We start from the raw sequence: 11,931 nt of genomic DNA on the forward strand, positions 1-11,931 counted from the left end.
TAATCCTCAGAACTGTGAAAATTAAAACCTCACGTGTTAAAAAAAATGCAAATAGACCTTTTGATTCAGCTGCAGAAGGAAATTTGCTCAAATCAAAAGATTAGCACCAATAGCTGTGGATTATGTTTCACTTTTATGCTCAGTCGCCACGCTCTCTCTTTTTTTCATACTGTTTCTCCCTCTCTTTTTCTCTCTCCCGCTCTCACTTCATCCAGATTTCAGTCAGGATATTAAAATCCTGCTGTTTCACTGTGAGACGGAGAATAGAGAGAAACGCACACTGACATAGAGAGAATTTGATACAGTCTCTGAAATCTACCTGTGGCCTAAATTTGGCCTGTGACACTGATATCAGTTACGATCCATAAGAGCTTCTCCGCTGCCTATTAGCAGGATTCACATGGCAAATTAAATATTTAACATCAGGACTCAGCATCTCCTCATTTCTGCAGAGCGAGGCTCAATCAGCATCGTTATATATATCTCACGTCAGTTTTGGCTCATAAATAAATAATACTCAATTACCGCGGCTTGTGATTGGTGGAAAATGACACTTAACATTTATGGACACCATGAATCTGGGTTGAAACACCAACCATTTATTCTGGAGTGATGTTTAATGGGCTTCGTTAAGTGGACGTTATCACCTAGTGTGTTTCATGGCGATCACCTGCTATAGCTAACAACCTCTCTTTCTTAAAAAAATAACAGTAAATGGTTTCAGGCTCCCGAACAGCAGAGAATTGATTTTCCTTTGTCTGTTCGCACGTGTGGTCGTTTCAGATACACGTCTCATTACGTGATAGGCTCAGGGTGGAGGTCCAAGCTCGAAAGACTTCAATTCAAACTGTCTCTAAAACAAAGTAACACGATTTGACCCCATTAAAGAAGAAAACATAAACCGCAGTAAACAGAAGAGCGAGTCGCTGAAAGTCAATTCACTGCCACACATCCAGCTTAACAATGTCTAGAGCTGAGAACTGTGAGTTTGTAAAATGAAAGCTGTGGGTTGTCGCCATGGCACGGTGACATTAGAAAGAAAGGGCAAAGGTATCACAGGGATCAGTGTTTGTGTGTTCATTTGTGTGGCTGTGAGAACATTGCCCCGACAACTACACCCTCTCTCATATTATTGAGCCCAGAGATGTACGGAGCTCCAGTGGGTTGCAAGGAGAGAAGTTACAGCCCGCAGCCAAGGGAAGGTCAGATAAGGGGATGTTATGATCTTGTTTGTGGAAAACAGTCCTGATAACATTTTAAATGATGCAGCACAAAGCCACACAGCAGTTATGAAATCTGTATGAAAGTAGTTTGTTAAAGAAGTGGGCTGTACATGATTTAACAGCATTTGTGGACAGTTTTTAGTTTTATGAGATTGACTAAAAAGTAATTGTTTTAACTTCAATCTCACCTTATTGTGGGGAGCTTCTAAAAACAGCATTGGTATCCAAAAGCAAGAATCAATTCCCGTCTTGTGGTAGTAGGCTTGGTGAAATTTATAATGTATACAATATAGACTTTCAGATTGTGGTTGGTTGTGGATACAAACAGAAAACCTATAGGTCAGCAACTTTGTCAAGAGAGTTGCTCTGTGAATAAATAAATATATTAAATGATTTATTTCAATGTAACCATTGTTTCAAATATGGTTTTCACCATTTTGGACTCTCTGGCTCTGCATTCCCTAAAGTTTCAGCACTAAATCAACACTGTTTGCAACTGGTAAATAATGTGAATTTGCATGTACAAGTTGAACATCCATCAGCAACTCCACTGAACACAGCAATTTACTTGAAATCTGTACGGAATTGAACTGACGTACGGTTAGTGTAGCTCTGCCATGACCTAATGTCTCCATTACTGTCACCTTTCATGAATTACAAAAGAGGAACCCCCCCCCCGTCCTGCCCTCCTGTGTTTCCTGTGATTACCTGCTCCTCCCTAATGTGTTGCACCCGTGTCCAATTGTCTCCCCTCCCTTGCGTGTTTAAACCCTGTGCTCCCCTCCTTCTGTGCCAGATCGTCTGTTCTCTTGGTGTCAGCGTTCCAGCATCATTCTTCCCGTGTATGCCTTTGTGTTACGACCTGCCTTCTGTACGTTTTGATGTTTTTCACTTGATTTTGGATACCTCTGCCTGATTACTTGGACTGTCGTTTGTGTAACGAACCCTGCCTAATCCAGGAAAGCCTTTGGTACTTACCTGTGACCCTGGTGAGTCTTGCTCGTGGGTCCTATTTGTCACAGTGTGATAGCGGCCCCTCTTTGGCCACAAATTTAGAAACTCCAGCACTGCAGATCTCACCACAAGATTATACTGGAACATCGGAAATTGCAAAGTACAAACAGGCCCTATGTATTTTCTAAGATGGGGTTACCCACACTGTAATAAGTACAAGAGAAGCAATATGTGAGATTGTGAATATGCAACTGACTCCTAATATACAAATTGCATAAGATTTGCTTTGACAAAGAGGAACCTTAATATTGAGCGCTGCTTAGTGTGCATTTATCACTCCGCTACTTTTTGCAGCACTATGGCAGAATATGCTGTTTCCACACTGTGATCATCAAATCATGGAGCTAATATGTTTTTTTTCTATCACTGTATATTTCTAAAATCCCACAGGGCGGGTTGTAAAAGCTGACTGTGCCGACTTCATCGCTATATCTTTCCCTCCCTCCTCGTTCCCGCTGATTGTGGAGGACAAACGCGTCACGGCACTCATAAGCCTTTTTAATCAGCGTGAGAGATTGCCCACATATCTGTTAACTCTGTCACTAATGGCTATTCTTCCTCATTAGGGAACGCTATCGCTCCTCTCCCTCCACCACGTGCTGGCGTGATCAATTCTTCTATCATTTAGGCCCAGATCAATCTCACGGGCCCTCTTCCTTTTTAGACCTCAATATCTCCCCCTTCCATCATGATGCATTACAGCATCTAATTAGTCACATAGCCCGGGGAATGGAAGTGGAGCACGCGAACAGGTCTGTACTTTCAAGGTGGGCTCCTGTATAACAGATAAGTCTTCATTATGGGAAAAAAATCTCATATATCCACGCAGAGAAGACAGAGAGTCAGGGAAAGTTTCTTGCTGAAAAGTTTAAGAGAATTATTGGATCTGTATAGTTCTTATTTTTTCTCTTAACATTCTTAGTAACAGTGAGTTTGTATATGACAAACCTGAGTGTCTGCAGGAAGTAGGAAACAATTTGTCAGCATAAATTTTCAATTTGTCACAAAAATATAGTGAGATTGTTCCCAATATAGTACAAATAAACTTATTAAACTTTATATAAATAAACTAATTAAAATAAAATTGATGAAATCCTTATTTTAATATAAATTAAGGTAAGATAGTGCTTTCTCCAGATTACAGTTACATAATACATAATAGAGGACAGACCACAGGACAATTAAGTCTAATGAGTATTAAGTCACACACATATATATATGGAGTACATGCAGATCCAGTTCTTGGAATAAGAATAAAATAGGTATTGAGATCTTGTACTGAGCTAAAGTGGAAGTAAGAAGTAATAATAATAGTAAGTAATATGGAATATTGCACCTGATATTAAAACATATAATGAAGAAAACATAGTATATATATTGCACATCGTGTAAGCATCAATTATCAATGGGTTTTGATTGGCTGCTGAGTTGACTCTTTTATTGCAGAGTCTTATCCTTTGGGGTTGAAGTGAATGAAAGCATGGATGGACAGATTTTTAGTGAAGGCCTTTGGGAGCCGTGCTTTCTTAAGCGTTTAGCTGTTATAAGGTCAATACAGCTATGAAAAGCTTTAGAGACACATAACACTCTTATAAAACCTGATGTGTAAAGTCTTGGCTCGCAGTGCAACAACAAAGAAAAGCCCTGAAAGTCTATAGCGTAAGAAATATGCTACGCTAAGAGGGAACAAAGAGAGCAAAGAATGAAAAGATGAACTGAAAGTTTTTCTTCCAATAATTCGATGTGAATGATTCTGCACATCCATTAACAGGCAGCACAAGGTTACAACACCACTACACCTTTATGATATGCAATACGCAGTTCTCTGAAATATTACACGTGATAAGGGTGGATTTAATTATGTGTATTTCACAGTCAATGCACAACGCTGCTGAACTGACTACACAAGTGGCAGCTGCTACCACGATAAACTGCAAGCAATTCAATTTTTTCTCCCTTTAATGTTTTGGAATTACATTGTTGGTTTAACCTGTGCAGCTCCGCCCCCTCACGCACGGTATTGTGGGTTAACCAAGGGCTGCTGTTACCTCTCCGCCGCGCTCCTCGAACATCCGACCGAAGTGAGGAAGAGCAGGGTGATAGAAAGAGGACAGGGGAGGTATTATTTATTAATAGTCAGTCTCCCTAAAGCTCTGTAAAACATCCTGTCTGGGTCCCTGAGGTGAGAGCACAGCTTCAGAGCAATTAAAAAAGGAAGCTGTGAGAGAGTGAAAGAGAAATGAACAGGGAGAGGGGGGGGGGGGTCTTGCCATGCAGCCACAAGGCCAGCATGTCCACTCTGTACATACAGCTTTCATGTGCGGGAGTACAGGGGCCTTGAGCAGAATCATCTCCCCATGTCAGGGATCCCTTGTCTGGGTTTAAACGCCTGGCGACGAGGCTAAACCCTCTCTGGAGGATGATACAACCAGAATAAGTGAAGGCAGTGGACCTCTGCCTTTCTGTTGGTTCTAGAAGGTGAAGTCTTCTATAACAACTGTTCTAATTCTCAGTGACAGCAAAAAAAAAAAACTCCTGAATCTCCGGGGAGATGTTTGACTCAGGTGCAGTGTGGAGATGCCAAACTGCCCCTGGGTGTGAATGTGAGGTTAAAGGATTATCTACTGTATGCCTGCCCTGTGATAGACTGGTAACCTCCTCAGGGTGTTTACCTGCCCACTCTTGCATGCTGGGATACACCTGACAGACTCCGAATAGGATTGATCAATGCAAAAAAAACAACAACAAATAAAACAAATAAACCTAGAGGCAGCCAATTGCTATAGTTTCTTGATATCTCCAACACTTAAACCATAAATTCTTAAATACAATCAGATGCCTCCCTTAAAAGCAATTCTATTCATAAACCAGTTTTAAGCAGGGCTATGTCTATATCCACCAGCAAGTGCTGTTAGGCATTGTAAAAATGCTTAAGTGGTCTTTAATAAAAGGTAGGTTTTACATGCCTCTCAGGTATTTCCTCATAAAAACCTGAAAGGCTTTGGCGAGTCATTCTCACTTACAGGCTTGTAAAACCCGAGCATCCTCTCCTCAAACCGCCGTGACAATAAGAACGTTTTCAGCAGAGGTTTTTTTCTTTTTCTTTTGTGCCTCCAGGAGCCTCATAACCCTCGTATAATCACCCCCAGATGATGCTCCGTCCCAGTATCCTCAGTTGCCCTTGCTTTTCCTTCTTATTTCTCTTTCCATTCCTCTCGTGTCACTCCCAATCTATGATTATATGTGTCATGAGCTTGATTTGATCAGAGGGAGGGGAAGAAGAAAAAAGAAACGGAGGATCTGGGAATAACTCATGAGAGCTCCCTCCTCAAAATTGAGGCATTATGATACGTACATTAGTTCCACTACTTTGCCATTCTGTGCCCATCGTCAAGGTGGCTTACGCAACTGAACAGTCGGAGACAAAGAGACTATTCTAGGCAGAGAGGCTATGTTTCCCTCAGAGCCATGAAGGTGGAGGTGCTGTGGCTTCAGGGCAAAGAGAAAATAAAGAGAGAAAGAAAAGAATTGCTGAGGGATTGGAAAACCACATTTGCACAGGATGCATTAAAGAAAACAATTATTTACTAGTGCAAATACAACAGCAGGGGGAGGACTGAGTACATCCGTCCAACAAGCTTAGTAAGGTATCCCAGAAATCCTCCTGCACATCCTCTAGCTCTTCATGTGAGATCCCCAGGGGCTCCCAGGCCAGACAGGATATGTAATCCCTCCAGTGTGCCTGGAGACAGCCCTAGGTCTCCTCCCGATTGCCTGACAATGCTTCCCAAGAAAGGAACTCAGGAGAAGGCCAATCATTTTCCTTAACCACCTCGACTGGCAGCCGTTCTGTCTCTGACGTATCCCTGAGGGCGAGCCGAGGCACCCTGCGTAGGTGGCTCATTTTGACTTCTTGGTTGCACAGGTATTTATTTTCTGTCATTCTGTCTTTTGTGACCGAGGTGCTGTCCGAGTCCACAAACTTGAACAGGCTTTTAAAAACCAAGACAGATCTCACCCTCCCACCTCAGTGACCTCCGCCAAAGATTTGTTTGACTTATACACTAAAACTAGAGCATATGCACGCTTTTTAAACATGGGTTAACCCCCAGTACGTCATTTTAAACAACAGGAATGCACTGGAAACTTGCATCTTGCACTATACGAAGAAAACAATCACTGTTGCAAGTTGTTCCCAAGTTGTAAAAGTAGTAATCATTAATGGCTGTCTAACGTAGCTCAATATGTGTTGTAATGCCATGCTGGAAAAGGTGCAGCGACTGCATCTAGACTGCTAAAATAAAGAAGAATAAATTAGTGTGTCATGTTCCCATCACTGCAGATTGAAACCAGTGCTGAGAGAAGCTTGTGTCTACTGCAGAGTCAAGCCCCTTTTCAGCTGGTCAAAAAAAACAAAACATTAACACCCTCTAACATCTGGCTTTTATCTGCAATGGGAATAGATACAAGCAGCATTCACTCTCTGTTTAAATGACTCTGAAGCAGACACAGGTTTTTATTGTCTCTGATCGGCACTGATGGAAATGTGACACCCGGGTGAATATGCTAATTTGGAGTGTAGTTTGCGTGTTACAATTCATTTTTAGACAATTTCCATATACGAGCGCACGCCTTAGTTTTGTGTTTGGTGACGTCAAACACGAAATAAAAAAGAATGCAGTCAATCACTTTCTTTAGTGGTTTTACTTGCATTTAAAAAACCTGCGTATGCCAGCTAATTGGTGTAAAAGAGGTATCATTTGATCTGGAGTGATTGCCATATTGCAGAAGAAAGCCAGATGTTAGAGGGTGTCACTTTGGTTTTTGACCAGTGCAAAAGGGGCTTTCATAGGCTCTGAAGTTTTTCAGTGTCTCTTCCACCACCTGACTGTATCCTCAGTTTCAGGTGAGCATTTCCCACCCCTGCTGAGAACAGCCAGGGGGAGGCTCTGCCTCCACTTCGTAAGAAATCTGACAGTATGCCATAAAGAAAAAAGCCTGTCTCCATGGCACCCACCAAACTTTATCTACAGTTAAGTTTTTTTGCTTCCAAGTCCAGAAAAGCTGAAGTCTCTCTGGCCTCATGGTACCAGGGGGCCTCCCTGGGCTATCCAGGTCAGCTTTTTCAGCATGATAGCTGCTTCCATCAACAGATTTTCGTGGTTTGGAAACCAGGTAGGATGACCCTCTGGCTAAAGATGTGAGCAGCTGTGGCCAGAGGGTAAAATAATACTGAGAATTATTGTGTGGTTGAAAAGGTTTAAAAATCACTTTTCTGAAATGTACAGAATAAGGCAGGGTGTAAACACATTTTGATGTCATATTTGGATGGATAGATGGGTGGGTGAGTGTTCATATGTTTGAGATCCAGTAGACAATATACACCATGCATAATTTAGAGACTACCATCTGAACATCCAGGACTAAATTCCTTTTCTGCCGGGGTTTTAATTGAAAAGCTTAAAAAGAACTAAACCTCGGGAGGAGACAGGGTAGTGGCAGCTGATCTGGGACATTTCCATATTTGGATTTCACATGTTGGCGTAAAGGCCCATCATGAATAATGCACACCAAATGGTTGCCTAATGAGCACCAAAGGGATGGTCAAGGAATGGTCACAACTGCTCCAGAATTACACATGGACAATAATTTGCCAAAACTAATATTTCACATGGTGTATTTAGTTACTTCAGGGCAGCAAAGCTGTCCACTGTGTGTCTGTATACACTCTGTAGATATTTGTGTTATGAACAGCACACACACACATCTCTATTCTTAATAAATCTTAACAATTACATTACCTGAAAAGGACACCAAGGAAGGCAAATACTAAAAGTAATTCATGGCATTAATCAACTGTGTAACCTGCACCACACAAGAGTAAATGAATGATTAAATGAAGGACATGAATGGTGCAAAAGGCTAAAAATCAGGGGATGACTGAGGCACTCTGGACTGAAAACAGACTTTCTGATGCATTCAGCGATGAAATAGAACTCACTTTTCAGAGAGATGATAGCCTGGGTTCAGAGGAATCACCGTAATGCGATGTAATTTATGCACGCACGCTTTTATGGCCTCGTCGTATTTATGCTTTCAAGAACAGCTGGAATGTTATGTGCAACAAAGTGCAGGTTTTGATCTTAAAATATAAAAATGCAAGAAAGGGAATAAAAGGCACAGGGAGTGTAGGGAACACGCTTGTTGTCGGAACGCTTGACAACCGCAGCAACCCAGCCTCGCAGGTTATACATAGATAAGTCTATCGCTGACACCCGGGTCACAAGATACAATCTACAGGTCCAGCAGTGAAAACACACTTGCCCGCTCGCAGAGGTTTATTTCCCTGCCTCCTCGCCTTCACTCCCATGTCCTGCAGCTTGAGGAAAATTAAATATGCAAGCCTTCCCCGCTGCACACGACAGCGACATTGATTTTGTGTCAATCCTGAGGCTGCGGTGACTCGATTTGGTATCAGTGATGGCTAAATGGGACTCCTCCAAGCAGGGGAGTCGAGAATGGACGAAGGGTTGACAGGTTTCTCATTCTTATTATCTTCATTTTTGCAAGAAGGGTGATACTTAAAAGTACATCCCACTGGAGATGAAGATTTCAGCATACACATTGTTTAGCATTCCACCTCATAAAGAACGTGCATCTTAAATTCTTTAATGTTGCACAGCGGTGCCGACAGGTCCAGGCCCACATCCCACTGGGGTTCTTTGGCATGAGTTAAATTTTCTTGAAGCAATATTCATCACAGCCGATTCTACTCTAATGAGGATTCCAACCCCCCCTACAGTGCTGAGTGCTTCACCAGAGTCAGCGATGAGCTTAATGCAATTAAGGCTGCACCCGTCTCCAGGAGCTCTTTCGACTTTCCTTGTGAGGGACAGTTTACTTTTTTGAAAATGTGGACGGAGCCAGATAAGCAGGGCTTGGTGACGAACTTAGGATCACGCTGAATCAGAGACGTGGATTTAAATGTATTGTCCCTTTCGAAAGAAAAAGGACAACTGTGTTATTTTCTCTGCAAAGTCGAGACAAAAATTATCATAACACAGTTGAGAATATGTTGGAGTGACAGTGGATGGTGTTTCTCAGCTTGTGCGCGTGTGTGGGCGGAATCGACACTCCACGAGAACTGTCAGCTTATGAAAAACAAGCATGCAGCAACATTTAATTTGATTTTCAAATTTGTGCATATGCATAGGTTTGATTTTATGTGAAGCAACAGAAAGGACGGAGGATTGTGGGGCTGTTGTCTGCATTGTGATGCTGCATTGTGATTCACCATAAACCCTGACAGTGGCTCTGCTTTTCTTTTTTCCTTGTGCCACATCACTGGCAGTGTTCCCACCTTCCCCACAGGAGTCTGTCCTCGTCACACACACACACACACACACACACACACACACACACACACACACACACACACACACACACACACACACACACAGGCTCCATTTAAAAGCTCAACATTGCCACCAAGTGGAAACCAACTGCCATGACCCCTCCCCACCCCTCCCACCCCCCCCACACCTTGCCAGAGGTTAACAGCTCCAGATGCTTGCCATCAGTGCACCGCAAGGGGATGGCAATGCAGATGCAGGTGTCATGACGGGTTCAGAGAGACGAGCGGGCATCACAGCTTGGCTGCGGACCCCGGATTTTGATGAGCGGACATCAAATCAATAATCTGTTCATTAGTGTTGCAAGAGGAAATCTGATTCATTCATTGTGCTAAATCCTTTTCTCCCTCCATGATGACCTTTTAATGTGCATCCAGAGCTGCTAAAAGGCCTGCGTGCCAATATCTCTGGCAGAAATAGTCATCTTTACATCTTATCTGGGTGCTCTGCATTGTAATCTCTTTCTATTTGCACAGCACTATAAACCTTTAGCATCTGCTGAAGGGGGAAATGACATCTTAGCTCAAATGCATTTCCAATATCAGGCTCCGGATCTTCCCTTTCCTCGCAATCAAGGTGGCAGTGCCAGAGTGCTAACAATGTGTGAGGTTATTAGCCTGCTGCCTTCATTACTATGTAATTAGCTGCAGTGCTATTCAATTTCCCTCATTTCAGACCTTTTCAGATCAATGACGGTCAGGCTGCTGGCTAAATGGCTGCACCGCTTGGGGGATTTTCTATAGCTGAATGGGAGGTATCAATCACAGGCTAAAAGAGACGTTCGATGCCATGTAGTCGGCGATGACCGCACACACTTTAAAACACAATGGCGCAGGCTCGGAGACGACCAGTGGGGAGATGTGAGGGAGTCTGTGATATTTCAAAGAGGGTATTACATTAGAATGTCAGGTTTACGACTGCTTCTTTTCTCCGTACCCGGTATCGACCCCTATCAAGGTGCTGACACAAATCTGGATGTTTCAATATTGAGTTTATTGTTTGCAGGGACATTGCCGAGCACGCACACAAGAGGGTTTGAGTTTCGGCCCTGGTGCTCCCTGTGTGAAGTCTGCATTCGCTTCCTTTCAACCTCTTCTGGTCATTCTATATCAGCTCAGTTGAAAACAAATGTGAATTTCTCTGGCTATTTATCTGTGATGGATCGAGAGTGTCCTTGCTGGGCGAACAAGCCGCCACAGGAAACGTATGAATCAAGGTTGCATAATCACGCGGTTAACGCCGAATGCATCTACGTGCGTGACCGAGGTCGATAGGCCAACTTACGAAAAAGATCAACTCTGCAGTTCATCAGCTCGCTGTTAACGGACACGGAGCCACATGAGAGCATTTAGCAGTATCATAGCACTCAATAAGATATGAGCGAACTCAAAGATTGGATATAGCCAGATCAATGCCCCCCCCATTGAACTGAACACGCAAAGTGGGAGTCAGGCAGTCGGAGGCCCAGACTGGCTTCATCTGTGAGAGTAATTAGATGTGGCATCGACTCCAAGGCTCACTCTGGGCTGGTTATTAATGTCTACAATAGAATGCCAGAGGACACTGGATCACGGTCACACAAAGGAAGGCAGAAGTGTGTGTGTGTGTGTGTGTGTGTGTGTGTGTGTGTGTGTGGGGCTGTAGATCTGCGTCTGGATCAGTCTCTTTTGGAGGAGGATGTGGTTAGAGATAGTTTTTGTTTTCAATCTCATGTTGTAATTGCTGTGAAATCATCTTCTGCTGGAAAGGGATCAATAAGTTACGGTGTAATTTCTTCAAGCTAAACACGACAATCCCCTAAATCTTACAGCTCTCACCAGATATTAAACACTATTAATGGTGAAGAATGTAGAATTTAAAGTTTGTTTGGATCAAGTTGCAGGAGATATGAACTGTGTCCTAATTCAGGGGTCGCATCCTTGGGAGGCTGCATTTGAGGACTGATTGTGTCACAGCACTGCAACTCTTTCAATCCTTCCTTTCCTGAGCAATGACGAATCCAACAGGTGGATCCCTTTTGGGCCAACCTATCCCAGGATCAATTCCCTGCCTCTGACAAAGGTAACGACCGAGCTGATGCGGGGGGTCGAGCTGAAAAATGTGGAGCTGCTTGAAGTAGCTAATGCTGCTATTGAGGGAGGGAGACACTAATAGGAAAAACCTTCAAGACCAGACCATCTCATTTCGAGTCCTCTGAAGGACGCAGCCCCTGAATTGTGACACAGCTGTGGTCTCAAGCTTCCTTTCTGTTCCTGAGTAGAGGTGCTGAATAAGGGCCTGGT

The sequence above is a fragment of the Paralichthys olivaceus genome, chromosome 22 (genome assembly GCF_024713975.1).
Source record: "Paralichthys olivaceus isolate ysfri-2021 chromosome 22, ASM2471397v2, whole genome shotgun sequence".
Lineage (NCBI taxonomy): Eukaryota > Metazoa > Chordata > Actinopteri > Pleuronectiformes > Paralichthyidae > Paralichthys > Paralichthys olivaceus.